This window comes from Microcebus murinus, chromosome 8 (genome assembly GCF_040939455.1).
Source record: "Microcebus murinus isolate Inina chromosome 8, M.murinus_Inina_mat1.0, whole genome shotgun sequence".
Lineage (NCBI taxonomy): Eukaryota > Metazoa > Chordata > Mammalia > Primates > Cheirogaleidae > Microcebus > Microcebus murinus.
Window position 1 is genome coordinate 81,427,109 of NC_134111.1, and position 17,515 is coordinate 81,444,623.

Consider the following 17,515-nt stretch of genomic DNA (forward strand, 5'->3'; position numbering starts at 1 on the left):
CAAATTTTAGTTTCTGCATAAAATATATGACTTAATGTATATGATCCTTTTCTTGGCAAAATTAAGAATATGAATGTATATATTCATAATAAGTATAATCTAGTGCTGTTAATAAACAGCCACAAAAGTGTTATTGATTTTATCTGGCTTTAGTTAATTGAAAGTTTCTGCTCTCTCAGTGAGATGGGGACATGAAGCACCCAGTAAAAGGAGAAAAAAGAAAATGAGAATAACAGTGAAGGGTTTTAATTGTAAAAGTTGAAGAAATGTTAAGAGGAAATTAAACTTAGTGAGAAAGTTAAGGGTCACAATGGCCATTGGCTTCAACATACTGGCAATCATTTGTGGATTATAAAAGGACTATTTTCCATAAATTATTAAAACACAGCATCTTTATTGATAGCCTTTATTCTTAGAAATAAACTGAGAACACAACAGACAACTCATAAGACAAATCAATGTGAATTATGCTGAGCAATGCATATACGATTCAGTATCTGACTGCTACTTATTTTTGTTTTCTGCATGCAGTTATTACATTCTAAAGTTGAATGTTTGTAGAGGATAAGTCACCAGCTCTAGGCTCTAGTTAAATGTTAATGGATCTAGTGACATTACATAATTTAAATTCAAGGCCTATACAAAGGAATGTGAATAAAATGCATTTGTTTGGCTTTTTATGGCCACTATTAAAAGGAAAGGAAATGAAACCATAAACAATTATGCTCAAATATTGGCATAGCTGAGGCTGCTTTGTTGCAGTGGAAAATCACATTTATTGATGGTGAAGCTCTATTTAACCTACTCAGCATGTCTGGATTGTAATTGAAGTTAAAAAATGAACTTGGGGATTAAGGCAAAATGTCAGATGCTAATTCAAAGTGAGTTAATTTTGATATGTTTTAATTTTCTGTTGTTGCAAAAAGTTGGCAAAATTTATGTTTTATTTTTTCTGACTGATACCTAAGGCATTATCCCATAATTAATGTGGTACTGATTACTTTTGTCCACAATATCCCTTTTGTCCTCAGTAAAAATAGGATCTCTGCTATGGGAAAGGGGAGGTTCATGGGCACATGACCACTGAGAATAAAATCCAGAATTCCAGCCTCCTTTTTAACTAGGTGTGACCATACAACTGATTTCTGGCCAGTAAGGTACAAATAGAAGTAGTGTGCACAATTTATTTCAACTGCTTAAAAGAAGGATGTGTGCTAATCCTCACATCTTCCCTCTTTCTGCTGGTGGGAATTCAAACATAATGGCTAGAGCTTCAGCAGCCATTTTGAATATGAGATGATCTTATAATGAATTTCTGTTTTATTTAAGCCACTATTAATTGGAGTTTTTCCATTACTCACTGTATAACCTATTCATCATTTGTTTTACAAGTTTGTAACTTTCAAAGGCTCTGAAACATTATTTTATTAAGTATCAATGTTCTATATAGAAATAACTTTTGATTAAAATGGTTACCTGAAATATACTACTCCAATCCAAGTCCTATCGATTCTACTTCCTAAACAGGTTTCAAATCCATCCATTTCTCTATTCCCAGAAAGACTACATTAGTTCAATCTCCCATCATCTCTGATACAGATGACTTCAACAACTTTCTACATGGTAGTAATAGCTGGACTGATTTTCCTCAAAATACAATCTAATCATGGTATTTCTGGCCTTAAAACCTTTCAGTACTTCCCATAGTATTCATCATAAAGTCCAGAATCTATAAATTGTAGTACAAGGCCATCTGTCATCTGGCTTCTGCCTTTCTAGGTCTATCCTGAGTTGTTTTCTTGGGGGCTATTGCACATATAGCAATTTTTTTTTTGCACCTTTTTTTCTGTTAGCCTGATATCCCTTCTCTTCACTCCTCCCCTCTTCTCTCCACACCCACTCGTGCCCCTTTGATTACTCAAGTCCTGCTCCTTGGTTGTGTCTCAGATTTCATGGTTAAGCCTTCTCTCATCCTCTGGTCTAAATTAGGACTGCACATTACATACTCCCATAGCCCCTAAACTTTTATCGCTTATATTTATGACACTAATGTACATCTCCCTACAAGAATGGAATCTCCAAGAGTGTCTGTCCTATTCTTAACTTGAGCCCCAGTACCTAGTGTAGGGATTGTATAGAATGAATATTCAGAGAACATTTTCGACTGACTGATCGTTTAGTCTCTTCTCTTCCTCTAAAAAGCGTACCTAATGATATCCCAACCAAAGTTCCACTTGTCAAAGTCCCATCCATCCTCTGGACCGTCAAAACCATGTATATGCTTTCTCCTTTTAATTAGATATTTACTTTTCTTGTGATCATATACTAGACTTTAATTATAGTTATTTGTTTACAAATTCTAAATTATTATTGAGAACAGATTCTAGAAAATGAGAAATCTTTTTAGAAAAGTTTTATTATAATTACTGCTTGTATTTAAACAGTCATTTATTACACTTGCCTTCATTCCAGTTGGGACAGGAATTTCTGGAGGCTATGGCTGGTAAGTTATTCCTTTTTGCCAGCAGAATGTCTGGCATATAACAGGCATTAAACAAATGTTGGGTTATAATGTAGTGGAATAAGTAGACTTGGAGATTAGATACCCTTGGGTTCAAACTCAGAATTTGCCCCTCATCAGCAGATATTGGGAATTTACCAAGCCTCACTTGTGTGAAACAGGAATGGTAATATAAACCTTATTAGGGTATTGAGGGAGTTAACAAAGATAATTTACAGGAGCAAAAGTTAGTAATTGATAGTGGTTATTATGACTTAACAAGTTTATATTTCTTTCTTAACAAACAAGGCACCTGCTCAGTTCTTGCTTTATGTTATTTTGAAGCTGAGTGATAAAGTTTGATAAAGACAAGGCCTAGCATTAAACAAAAGCTAAGACCTATGAAAGGATTGTTGAAGGCACTGCAGTTTGTTTACTATGTCTGTTTGCTCATTTCTACCCACTCCATCCCTAACAAAAAACCTGACAGGTGAAAAGCAGCAAGATGATAGATGGAATTGTATATTATCCAAGGTCAACAGAAATGCCTGGAAATTATATACATCCTAAATTACACCACCCGAGGCCATTCTGCTTGAAGGAGGGAAGCTGGCTGGGGGGGTGTTAAGAGTTCAGCTGTCTCTCCTGAGGCTCATCTGCAATGCAGATTTTTCTGAGCCTTTTCTAACTGTTTCAGCCTCCAGACAGACCAGCTGCTCTCTGTCCTCCCAGCTGGTTTAATAGGATTTGTATTCTCTATAGCCTGTTTCCGGGGTCATCTACTGCCAGAACATATTCGAGTAGACAGTTTTCCCTCCTAACTAGTATCAAAATCCTTACCAGTCCCGCGAATTTCAAAGGTCCATTATCATCTGTCTCAAAGAAAAAGGTAAATTATTGAGGAGTTATTTTTTGCTCTCTGCCTCTTGCCTCATACATAGATGTTATCTTTTGCAAGAGTCCATGCCTATTGTAGAATAGAGCCCTCCTGGCAGGGCTGGCAAAACCAGGACTGTGGGCGAGCTTGGAGGCAGCTGCCTTCAATTTGTGGGCTTACCCAGGTGTTAGTGCTCCTGGGCTACCTGATTTCCAATGCTCCTCTTTTCATTCTCTGCAAGAGTAACGTCAATTCCATCAGTTGAGCCAGGATTATGACTATATAGCCTTTCCTGTAGGTTAAGGTTACTCTTTATTTATGTGCACAGATTCCTGCTCAGTTTCTTATGACTAAGCAGGACATATTGTTGAGAAGCTAATGGCTCAGGTCAGTTCAGGATTAGGCTTCTCACACTGACAGCTGTGTGCTCTTGGCCGAGATACTCTGTAGGGACAGGTTTCTTGCCAGTAAATTTCAATAATACTTACCTCAAAGACGTGTGAGGAATGAACGCCATATTGGTTGTGAAATACTTAGCAAAGTACCAGGCACTTAGACATGGGCAATAAATGGTGGCTGGCATTCTAATTATTTTTATTGATATCTTAAATTTTTACTTAGTAACTTAAACACATAGTGATAATCAATTAATCTTTTACAGTTTTTTTTCATTTTTTTCCTTTTTTTGTCATAATAATGTAGGATTTTATTTTCAGAACATTTTCATGAAGAAATATCTCATTTCTTTCGACATCTTACATTAAAAGAAAAATTCTCTTATTAGGCTTAACTCCAACCATGTTTCACACTTCAGGCATATGAATTTTTCTATTCAAAGGGAAAAATACTATTTACTTTTAAGATAGTTAATACTCTTTGATAGTTAATACTCTTTGTAAAACATTGCTTCAAAAAAGGTAAATTGTTCCTTGTTTGTAAAGAGAACTTCTATGAATTATGTCTGAAATGCAGGGAGCTTGGAAGTCAATAGGCTATAAAGGTATGCTCCTGGGAGTCTTTATTTCTTTAATGTTTTCCCCTCATGCAGCCAAGTGCATAAATGAGACAAATGCTGATTTATTTTGGGTTTCATCAGTAATGGTTCTTGAGACTGCTACAAATTAGTTCAGGAGAGATTGAAACCACGTTTTGTTCGCAGTATTTTTCCTGCCTTATAGGACATGTGGGTAAGAAAGGATAATGGATGTTCAACATTCTAGTCTCTTTTGATGGAGTACTATTTATATATATTTAATTAATCTTAATTTTTAAAAGTTTTATTCTTTGTATCTACAAACTAAAGTTAAATTTTCAAACAGAGTCTCTACTTTGTGACATTTAAGAAAGAAGGTTGTTTACCCGTGTGATGTGCATGAACTCTTCCAAGCTTCAATGTCCAATTTAATAAATCCCTTCTTTCCATAGATATTTCATGGGAAAAAATCTCCCAAAGTAATTTATACAAACCTGCCTCAAGCATATAATGTTGTTGTTGTTTTTCCATACTACTTGTTCACCTTTTCAATTTTATGTAGCTTGGAGAGGAAACTGACCAATATTCCTTACCTTCAGTTTTTCAGCTCAAACAAGGCTCAACTATTTACATTCTTTTTATGTTCCCTCAAAATGAATGAAATCAACTCTCGGTCAAAAAGAAAAAGTTGGGAGAGTTCATTTACTGTTTGGGTTAAAAATATCACTGGCTTTTAAAACAAATATAAAAACTAGATTTTTCTCTTCAAATGTGCTTAGAGAGAATTAGCAAATGATGCAAAGGTGCAGTGGGCTACCCATGCAGTGATAAATAAATGCTGCAGAACATTAATTGCATTTGATTCCACATGCTTCTCTTCAGCCAGGCTGGCAGCCACCTTCGCCTCTTTTAGCTATCAGGATGGAGCCTTTTGTAAACTCACTAGATTAGAATCCCAGCACTTTGAAGAGCTACTGTAAGTAGGAAGGTGAATACAGACATAGTCCTAAATATCTATTACTAATATTGACAATTAATATCTACTACCTATAAAAGTACATAGTCATATGTGAATCTCTTTTAATGAACTTACAGAACAGAAGCCAAGTCTCCTGGTAACTGAAAGAGACCAAGAAGACTCAAGTCTGCGTAAGAACCTTAACGGATTCTGAACACACCAAAATTATATTACCCTTCCATTCAGGTCTGTGTGAATGTGAAGAGTGGCCTTGGGGCCACTTCTCTAAAGTCAATGTTACACATTAGAATTCTCTACCAAATCTTCAAATGGCTTCATAGCTTGCTCTGTTATCTAAAAATAAGTGCTAGGTTTAAAAGAGATACTCTGGTGACTGCAGCTCTCTTGCAGCTCTAGGAGGGAGTCTAAGGACTCTCAGGCAGACATCTCAAGCTCATAAATCAACGGCTTGAAGTGAAGCCATTTACAATAGAAACCGATTAACCACAAATATCAAAAAGAGATAAGACATCCTCAAGAGAGAGAATGGCCAGCTGTGCACAGCTCCTCTTCCATTTAGCACCAATCTGGAGCCAAACTGGCTTCAAGCATGGAGAGAATAATAGTTGATTGAATAGGATTGCCTGTCCAAACAGACCTGAAGCCAGCAGATTTCAGGGTAAAATAAACCTCTTGGTTTATTTAAAATGAAAGTACAATGTAGAATCTGAAACTATGTAAGCATCGCTATTATTTTTTTTCTACCTAGCATGTTTCCCATGCAAGATGCCTAAGTAAACTATGACATTAATTGATAATCACAGAGAGAGCTTTACTACCTTCAACTTGCCTTATAGTCATTGTCTTATTTCATGTTGAAACTTCAGGAAAGTAGGGCTTATCACAAAGATTTAACAGAAGGTACAGGAGCAATTTCCCCCAGTGATGTTCCCCATTCACCTTTTACATGTAGAAGAGGAAAGTAGGCACAGAGTAAACGTTTAAGCAAACATTTTTAGAGTTTTCTGCAGGAGGATAAGCAGCTCCTTTTGCTCAGTAAATGTTAATAACTAAGAAGTCATTAACTTTTGTTTTTAAGAGACAGAGTCTTGCTCTGTCTGCTCTGTTATCCAGCCAAAATGCAGTGGCATGATCATAGCTCACTGCAGCCTCAAACTCCTGGGCCCAGGTGACCCACCCTCCTCAGCCTTCTGAGTAACTGGGTCTATAGGTGTGTACCACCAAGCCTGGCTAATTTTATTTTTTTTTTTTTTTGGTCTTGAACTCCTCATTCTAGTCCAGTTTTGAACTCCTGGTCCTAAGCAATCTTAATCTTGCCTCAGTCTCCCAAAGTGAAGAGATTATAGGCGTGAACCAATGCTTGCAGCCCTAACTCCTAATCTTTAATCCCTGTGAGATACAAGGTTTCTCATCTCTTTTTAAACTTCCTTTTTTTGGCCACATAACAGAATAGCCAAGGCTATACACGTTTTTGACAGAATCTCTCTCAATTTTTAGAATAAATACAATGCTATAAGAGAAACCTTCTTTTTAAATAACAGTCCCAATCTTTTCATCAGAGAAACAACCCACAGTTGCACTTCTCGGTTTCAAAGTTGATCTGACAATCTAAGGGCTGTATGTACCCTGGTGGGGGGTGGGGAACAGATTTGGAAAAGTATGTACAATGCCAAGGTAAAGCTGTAGATATCCTACTCTTGCTGGACAGAGGAATGTGCAATTGTGTGAAGAGATGTTACAAATTCCAGTTAACTGAGGGTTTTGCCTTGCTGAACTGGGGCAGGTCCCATCGTCTCCTGAGGGTTTGTTTTGCATGCTGTGTATTAAGTTTGCACCAGTTTTGCACTGTTCTACCTGTGAGATTCACTGGGTTTCTTCAACAGTAAGAAGGAAAGGTACCAAAAAGGTGGCTATAGATTAGGGTAGGGGCCAAAAAGATGAACAGGGTTTTATGCTTAGAATGTTTATATTTGTTTAATCACAGCTTTACTCAGCATTCCTAGTAGTTACTGAGGTATTCATTAATCCTACACCCAGTACCCTTGAAACAAAAATACTATTAATATATAAATCCTTGTCTTAATCTACACTAATCCAGATGAGCTGATTTGGTAGTTTGGCTCTTAACTAAAGTGACTGTCACACAAGAGTGTGCAGTGCCCTGTTGACATAATCATAAATTATTGCAAAAAAGATTTTGTTCCTGGTCTTTAGAAACTCACCAGCATTCATTTTGTTGGTACATTTGTTCTGTAGTATGAATATCAGCAGTTAAAATAAAATTGGAACTAAGAAAAGGGAGAGCTCTTAAGTGTAACTATCTCGCTTTTTCTAGGAAGCTTTTATAACAGATTTCCATAAAATGGTCTTTGGTATTTCAGTGGAGTCATCTACAATGGCAGTCTGTTTTATGGAGAGTAGTTGGAATCTTTCCATATTGTGCACATAGGCAGGCCTAAAACCCTGTGCACATGCTCTTTGTTTGTGGGGAGAACACTGCTAGGTTCTTTTATTGCTTAAGCAAAAATAACAAATAATTATCGTGCCATAAAAGAAAATACTGATAATTATAGTTTGCCAGGCATGACATGTTGTGTAAGCGGACAGGAAAGACAAAGTGTTAGTGTTGGCGAATCTCAAAACAGAATACTTCTGCAGACTGAAATAAACTCCCACATCTAATGGCGTTCACATAAAAATGCTAAAAACTTCAGGGGCTGCTGAACAAGACTTGATGGTTATGGTATAATACATGTAACCAAGGAGGAGAAAATTTTAAACATAGACAAGTATTTCCCATTATATTTTAGTAAGTACAGCAGAAATATATTGAAATAATGTATGTGTATGTAGGCAAATGTGAATAAATAATCTCTGAAAGAACAATATTTAGACAGACATAACTAGACTGTTCTAGAAAATAATTTTTAAAACACAATTTCTTATAGCTATTCATTTGTCCTTTCCACTAACATATTCTGGTGAGATTCATTTCTATATCTTAGACAGTTTTGTGTGACTTTTAAACAGCACTTTTGGAAATAGATTTATTCATAATTACATCTTTGCAGAAAACATGTGCAGGAGGGCCTCATTATCTGGCAATAATTGGTATCAAGAAAGAGAATATTTAAAGTGAATTTTCCTCAAACACAGATCACATTTCATTAAAAACACAGAGGAAAAAAGTTTAAGGTGATCTTTAGATTGAAAAAATAAAATTATATATTAGGAAAATAAGTTTATAATAACTATGAACAGAAATATTTGCATTACAATTGCAACCATGTGCTCATGTTAAGAAAGAGAAATGAATTTTGTTTGGTTTTGTTGATAATAGCTTCCCCACAAATTTTATTAGAGTACAATTTAACATTCTTTATGTCACAGTTTGCTTTTTCAGCATGCTCCTTAAAAAGGCTTCTTTTTGTAAAAATATTCAAGAGCTCAATCAATTTTTCTTAGTCTATGTAATATATGGATAATTATCTGCTAAAGTGAATTTTGTGTTCTCATGCTTGTGGTTTTCCCTTTTTCACCGGTTACTGGCTTATCATGCCAGATCTTCATTTTCCCATGATTTGCCTATTACTGCCTATTACTTCTCCAACATTGCATTAGACTTGCAATTTAAATTAGCAGTTGGGTGGTATCCAACTTGTATTGTGTTGTCAGATATTAACCTCTTTGCACAGTCAGCTGGAAATCAACTAAAGAGCAAAAACTTTAAGCTTTTGAGAAGGAGCAGTGTTAACCAGCAGATAGGTGGATGTTCACATGGACACTCGTTTTATAAATGGTTAGTTTGTTAGTGACTATGTTCATAATATGATGAGAAGGTCCAGTAGAAAAGAAATTTTCCAAGCATATAACCAAGTATATATAGAAAAGTGTATATAGAGAAGAAATTTTCCAAGTTTATAATCTTCCTTGTTCAAAATCATGTTTTCTTTAAGAGATTATCCATTTGACTGACACCACTAGAGAGAAATGTTAGTAATAAATTGTTCAGTCTTATTGATTTCTGGCTTATTCAGAAAATTACTTGGATACTGCGACTAAATATGTGTCCATGGGTAAAAATATAAAACAAATACAGAACTTCCAGGTAAGACCACACATGTTTAATTTTCAGGCACTGTAAAGGGGCAGGTTGTTCCTCTTGGTGTTAACATGTAAACAAAGAATGGGGAAATTGAAGTTAAAATGCAACAGATTCACTCTGTGGACCCAGTACAGTCAGAAACTAGTTACTTAGGAGCCATCTCTATTAAATTGAGCATATAGAAGAGCTTTAGAAAAAAACTGCACAAATCTCTTTATGACATCATTTTGAATGTAACAAATAATTATGACATTTGATAGTTGAGATCATGTCTATGAGTCATTTGATTTTGCATCTATGAGTCTGTTTTTTCACTTTTGGAGCTGAGTAACTGCATAATTAACTTGTCATTTAAAGGAACAATAACAGCCAAAAGTCAAATGCTAATTCAAGTGGTACCTAATCAGGGTGTGATATCTGTATGTTAAGATGTCTCCACAGTAAACTAATAGCATTAATGATGTTAAATATATAATTTGCAGTTATATTCCTATTAATCTCAAGTAGAAATATTTATTAACCTTAAATGTATGTTGAAGTTGTTTTATTTTTAGAGATCAGAAAGCTAATAGCTAATAGCATCTATCGGTTAGTATAATAAGATAATAACCACAAAACTCATATACTCACCAACACCTCTCTATGTTATGATCTACACATCCCAGCGACATTTCCAAGTAGGTGGCATTCTACTTTCAAATAGAATTAGGATCCATTTAACCATTGTATACAATTTAACATTTAAAGCATTTTCAAAAGTTGAAGGATGTTTGTAATCTTTAATTTTTTTTTTCCTTTCAGTATTTTAAGAAACATATATGTAACTATAGGGGGAGATAACTGTTACATTGATTGCAGACCAAGATGAATTAGTGAAGAAATATTATAAAATTTGATACTAGAGTCAGTCTATACTAAACAGATTTTGAAAAATGGTAAATTATTTCTTTACTGTCTCAAAATTCTTCAAATTAAAATCATGTGGCTACCTAACAGAGTAGGAGGTATGCACTATTGCTGGATATTGCCTATGAGGTAGTTTTTTAATTCAGAATCCTCATTCTCAAAGTTCCAAACTAAAAGCTTATTGCTTAAACTTGCTAATATCTATAGATTCCATATTCTTATTCCTTCTGTTTGCCATTCAAATGTCTCTATGTCCACTCCATTTTTTCCTCATTTCTTTCATTCACATGTCCACTCCATTATTGCCTCATTTCTTTCTTGTCATGTTCCTGCTGCTTGGACTTAAAGCTCTTTAGAAAAAAATCTTAAACCTCTAAAAATGCCAATATTTACTGAATTAACATTATATTTTAGATTTAAATTATGAATTAATAGAGGCCACTGATTTTGTTTTTAAATAACAGCTATGAGTGAGTTATAATTAATATATGAAAATTCACACTTTTAAATTATACAATTCAGTAATTTTTAGTGTATTTATGGAGTTACATAACCATCTCCACTATCTAATTTTTTATCAAAATATTAAGGGTGTACAAATGTTTTTGTTACATGGATAGCTTTTATAATGCTTAAGTCAGGGCTATTAGTGAGCCCATCACCTGAATATTATACATTGTACTTGTTAGGTAGGTTTTTACCCCTCTCCTCCTCCTCCCCTCCTCCTTCCTGCCCACTTCGTGGTTTTCAATGACTTTTACTTCACTCTGTGCCCATGTGTACCCATCAATTAGTTCAAAATTATTAAAGAGTACATGTGGTATTTGTTTCTTCATTCCTGAGATATTAATACTTCACTTAGGATAATGGTCTCCAGTTCAATTCAAATTGCTTCAAAAAACATTAATTCATTCACTTTTTATGGCTGAGCAGCACTCCACAACGTGTGTGTGTGTGTGTGTGTGTGTGTGTGTGTGTGTATGTATATATATACACACCACACTTTGAGAATCCACTCATGAATTGATGGGCACACTTGTTGCGATTGTGAATTATGCTGCAACAAACTTCCTAGTGCAGATGTCTCTTTGATAAAATGACTTCTTTTCTCTTAGATAGATACTCGGTAGTGGGATTGCTAGGTCAAACGGTAAGTCCATATTTATTTCTTTGAGGAGTCTCCATACTGTTTTCCGTAGAGTTTGTACTGATTTGCAGTCCCACCAATAGTGTATAAGAATTCCTTTATCTCTGCATCCAAGTCAGCATCCATTGTTTTTTGATTTTTTAATAATAGCTGTTCTGACAGGGGTAAGGTGATATCTCATTGTGGTTTTAATTTGCATTTCCTTGATGATTAGTGATGTTGAGCATTTTTTCATATGTTTGTTGGCCCTTTGTCTATCTTCTTTTGAAAAGCTTCTGTTCATGTCTTTTCCCACTTTTTAGTGGGGTTGTTGTTGTTTTTCTTGCTGATTTGTTTGAGGTCATTGTAGATTCTGGAAATTAGGCCTTTAATGGATGTATAGTTTGCAGATATTTTCTCCCAGTTTGTAGGTTGTCTATATACTCTGTTGATTATTTCCTTTGCTATACAGAAGCTTTTAAATTTAATGAAGTCCCACTTATTTATTTTTGGTTTTGCTGTAATTGCCTTTGAACCATCCTTGCATCCCTGGGATGAAGCTCACTTGGTCATCATGGATTATTTATTTTTGATGAGCAGTTGAATTTAGTTTGCTAGTATTTTACTGAGGATTTTTGCATTCATATTCTTAAGGGATATTGGTATGTAGCTTTCCTTTTTTGTTAGATTCTTTACTGGCTTTAGTATCAAGGTGATCCTGGCTTCATAGTATGTGTTAGGGAGGATTCCCTCCTTTTTGATATTATGGAATAATTTCTGTAGGATGGATACCAGTTCTTTGTACTTCTGGTAGAAATATGCTGTGAATCCATCTGATCTGGGGCTTTCTTTTGTTGGAAGATTTTTTATCACTGCTTCGATCTCACTGCTTATTATCAGTCTGTTCAGGAGTTCTATTTCTTCCTGAGTCTTGGGAGGTTGTATGTTTCCAAGAATTTGTCTATTTCCTCAGTATTTTCTAGTTTATGTGCTTAGAGTATTCATAGTATTCACAGATGATTTTTTTTTCATTTCTTTTTCTTTTTTTAATTTCAGAGTATTATGGGTGTACAAATGCCTTGGTTACATAAATTGCCTTTGCACCACCCAAATCGAAGCTACAAATGTGCCCATCCCCTACACAGTGTGCACTACACCTGTTAGGTGTGAGTTTACCTATCCACTCCTCCCCATCCCACCTGGCCAACACCCAATGAATGTTACTTCCATATGTGCACATAAGTTTTGAATGACTAGTACCAATTGCATGATGAGTATACATGATGTTTGTGTTTCTGTTCTTGTCATACTTCACTTAGAAGAATGGCTTCCATCTCCATCCAGGATAATACAAGAGGTATTAGTTCACCATTTTTTCATGGCTGAGTAGTACTCCATGGTATACATGTACCATACTTTATTAATCCACTCATAGATTGATGGGAATTTGGGTTGTTTCCACATCTTTGCAATTGTCAATTATGCCACTATAAACATTCAAATGCAGGTGTCTTTTTTATAGAATGTCTTTTTTTGCTTTGGATAAATATCCAGTGGTGGATTGCTAGATCAAATGGTAGTTCTACTTTTAGTTCTTCGAGGTATCTCCATACTATTTCCATAGAGACTGTACTAATTTGCAGTCCCAGCAGTGTATGAGTGTTCCTATCTCTCCACATCCATCCCAATGTTTTTTGTTTTGGGACTTTTTGATAAAAGCCATTCTCACTGGAGTTAAATGATATCTCATTGTGGTTTTGATTTGCATTTCCCTGATGATTAGAGATGTGAGCATTTTTTTATATGTTTATTGGCCATTTGTCTTCTTTTGTGAAATGCTTTTTTCACTCAGCATATTTTCAGTGTTCATCCATATATCATACTTCATTATTCTTTATGGAGGAATAACATTCCATTGACTGGATATGCTATATTTTATTAATCCATTAACTGGTTAATGGACATTTGAGTTGCTGAGTCATTGATTTTTAAAACTGAAAGAAAGCGTATAGATTGTTTGGTCCAATATGTTTCTTTTTCGCATATAAAACTGACTCCCAAAGTGGTATACCTAGACCTTTACCTACACAGTTACTGAGTTTCTTATATTTTAGTTGCGAGATTGACACAATAAGATGCATGCTTTCATGAATTCTTTTATTCATTCTTCCATATAGTTAATAAAATCTTATGAAGCACCAAGTGCTTATAATCTGGGTAAACAAAAGCAATTATGGGCCCTGTCCTTATGAAGCTTAGAATTTAGTGGGGAATAAGCTTTTAATCAAATAATCACACAAATAAATGCAAAATTAGAACCACAGCAACATGTATAAAAGAGAGATTCAGGAAGTGATTTTGTCAGGAAGATAATTTAAATGTGATCTATAGATAAGCAATAATTAGTTACGAAAAGAGAACGGAGAAGAGATCATTCCAAGCAGAGCAAAAGCACAAGGATTTATGGATATAGGTGCATAGCTTATAAGAGTGAATGACAGAAAGTCAGTGTAACAAGGGAATAGAGGGTAAAAGAAATACGGTGTAGGATGAGGCTGGAAAGGTAGGTAAGGCTAGATGATGGTAGGTCATTAAGGGCAAGGGATGCATTTTTCTCAGTTTCTTAGGAGCACTGGACCATTGAAGTATTTTAATCCCAGGGTAAAGCAAACAAAAAGAAAATGTGCATTTTTCTCACATATTTTCCCCCAAAGCTTAGCTTCATTAAGAGAGGCAATACATGCTGGATAATACATACCTGTTTTGCCAAAACTTGTGTTAGAGTCTATGGCAATTAAAGTTCTCTTTGTATGTGCTTACTAAATTCCTTGTTATCCAAAGTAAAAACTTGTGTTATTTTCACAGAATAAACAGCCTCCTTGTTAGAATTCTCCAATTCAATTTTGTAAAGAACTACTCTTTCTAATCTTTCTATTGAATAAGCAAAGCTACTGGAGAAGTAATAAATAGATATATATAAAGGGCACATTTTTTCACTATACAATAAATATGTTTTAGACCTGTAAAACCTAAAGAGAACAGAAACTTTTCTCTAAATTGCAAATGGTTAATGCCTAGTTCTTTCAACCAAGTGCTTTTGACTGGAGACTCATTCCTTCCAGGCGGTATATGAATGGACATAGGAAGCTTTTGTAAAACTAAAGGTCATGCCTGCATGGGCATGAATCCAAAGCTTTCATTAAATTCTGCAAAGAGTTTGTCACACACAAAGAAGCTAAAAACCAGAGTTTTTGAGAGGAGGAAAAAAAACCCATAAGTTACTTTGAAAAAATATTTGGGCTTCTTTTATATCACCTATATAATAAGTTTATGCCCATGCAGTTAAAAATAATGATAACAAATATTTAAGCTAACAGCTATCATTAAGCTAATATCTTGAAAACAGTATACTCTTTTTTAAACTGTTAAAATGGCAGCCAAAATAAGCATAATTATACCAATAGAACTAATTATGTAAAACATAGCAGTTATTTATCAAATTATGGTCACCAGATCATACTCTTAGTGATCTTATTGAGTACTTGTGAGGTGTGCAGATTCCCCGAACCCACAACAAATATCAGAATCAAAGTTCTTGGAACAGAACTCAAGACTGAATTTTTAACCAGGATCCCAGGTGACTGTGGTGCCCACCCATGTTTGTAAAGTATTATACAATGTAATAAATAGCAACATTCTTTCTCTGTTAAACATTTTGACAAACCAGCTTTACCCAATTGTTGTTTAATACCAGTAGCACATAATAAATACTGTATGAAAAGCTTTCCCTAACTTATCCCTAGTCCTTGATATTGTTCTACAAGAAAGTAGATATTTTCATCCACAGATGAAGAAATTATGGACCAATGAATATAAATTACTTGCTACATAGAGATCTGGCTGGCTTGAAAGCCTTTGTTTCCATTCTCATATATATATATTTTTTGTATCTGCTATACTAGTTCCCTGCTGTAAGAAGTATCCAGAAGAAGAAAGTAAATGGAGTTCTGTAAGAGTCTGTAACAGCCTGTCAGCATCCACTGAAACCCATGGTCATCAGGAAAGTCACAGATTTATAATGAACAAAGTATAACACATGGGCCTCTCTTGGGAGGCACAGCTGTCTGACACTTCACTAAAAGAAACTTTCACAGGAAACAATTTTCAGGCAGGAATAGTGTGAATATGAGAAAATTGCTTCAAGTTGTTACAATTGAACAAGGAGAGAATATAAAGGAAAAATAAAAATTGCATGATGTGGAGTAATCCTAAAATCTACCATCAAGTATCACTACCAAAAAGAAAAGAAAGAAAAGCTCAACCCAATAAAGCAGTTCAAAGACAGGTCTGTTAGGTTGCTTTAAAAATGAGCTTTTATAAGATTTTTACCCAAGGGAGATGCCTCTGTGATATGTGTGTGCTCTCTCACATGCATTTCATTTCATTCCATATAACACCTTTATTGGACACTAGTAATGAACTTATTGAATTAAAAATTTTTTTTGATAATCATCTGTATTTTATAGGCTCTTACTTGAAAAGAGTTCACACTTCTTTGCCAATTTAATATGATCAATTCTTACAATATTTTGAGAGTGAAAAAAATATAAATTTCTTAGTTATTACTTGAGTTGTAATTTTAAAATATGTTTACATTTCAATTATGAAGTCATCACAATAAAAAATTTAATTTGATTTTGAAGGTGGCTTTAATACAGTAACACTATAGAATCTTTTAAAATATCTTCACAGATTATTTCTTTTTGAGGAAAAGGATTTTAATTCAAATTATTTAAGAGAAATGACTATTCATTTGTATAATGCTAAAAACCAACTCTCCAGGAAATTGAGAACCAGAAATTTTCCTTGGGTCTGTTGTAACCAAGTTTGTCAGCTGCTATTTAATGGCATAAATGATATTTCTTGTGGCCTCCACGGGAAAATGATTGTGTTATTAAGCAGGCAACTGCAGCAAGTAATTTGCTAAATGAATGAGAGAACTACTAAATAGACAATTATATTTACATTAAAACTTTAGAGATTTTTAGGTGATGCTATAGATGACCAATATTTGAGAACATGGTGGGAAATAAATGACAAATGTCTTTTTTGATAGTACATTGACTCCTTTAAGACATAAAGACATTGTTTTAGAACAAGTTTCAAAGGAAATCTTATTTAAGAACAGAGAAGATTTTAACTCCCTTTGGATAGTTAAGGATCCTTATCTTTTGATATAGCAATGGAGTTATATATGTTTTCTTACAAATAGTAGAAATCTGTATTTCTAGTTTTAGTGTTATTTTGAGGTTATATCAGGATCTAATGAGCCCTCACCCATTCATGTCTGTATTCTACTATAATCAATTCCTGGGGACTTGATAAGATTATGTTTTATCAGGTTCTCATACCTGCCTGTGATCACCAGTAGATCTCCAAAGAATCAATGAGAGTACTTTAAGAGCTTGAAGCAGACTTGCTGTGCACAGGGAAAATATATTCCCTTCATGCTAATTAGACACAGCCACACAAAACATTAGGCAAAGAGAAAGGCACAAATTGCTTCCAGTTTCTTTTTAACTTGTTTATTTTTTCTTTATTTTCTTTAGCTGCATGATTTCTTTTAGTTGAATGGCATTCAGTTTGGTATTAATATTAGAAAATAGAATGAATGTGAAATGGCAAAATAAAATGATAAGTAAACAAAAGAAAACAAAACTCACTGTATTATAGGTTTTGTAGTCATTAATTAAAAAAGTACTTCTAGAATCTTTCTTGAAGCCAAAGCCCCTATTAAAGATGAAATCATGCAAGACACTAGTTGCTAGGAGGCACCCACACTGCAGGCTGCTGGCTTTACAGTGTTGGGAAGATCCCAGATAGATGGTGGAGCTCAGTGGGGATGGGAGAGAGTAGCCCTGCACTTGGAGTTAGACCACTCAAAGACTCAGAATGGGTCATTTTGATGGTGTTATATACTTCTTTAGAGCCACAACTTTAAAAGATAATGCATTATTAAAGCCTGTCGATGTTTAGAGTAGCTCTGAAA

The 17,515-nt window shown here is 34.6% G+C and overlaps 1 protein-coding gene across 46 annotated transcripts in view; it reads left to right on the top strand.

Moving 5' to 3' along the window:
* The window catches only part of MAP2 (microtubule associated protein 2), a 278,816-nt gene that overhangs the window by 146,556 nt on the left and 114,745 nt on the right, over positions 1–17,515 (top strand). For 2 of the 46 annotated variants that reach the window (XM_020288238.2, XM_020288237.2), the window contains exon 3: positions 5,446–5,554. The exons of the other annotated variants lie outside the window; for them this stretch is intronic. The gene's annotated coding sequence lies outside the window, so the exon portion shown is untranslated. The remainder of the gene's footprint in view (positions 1–5,445; positions 5,555–17,515) is intronic. 46 annotated transcript variants of the gene reach the window in all.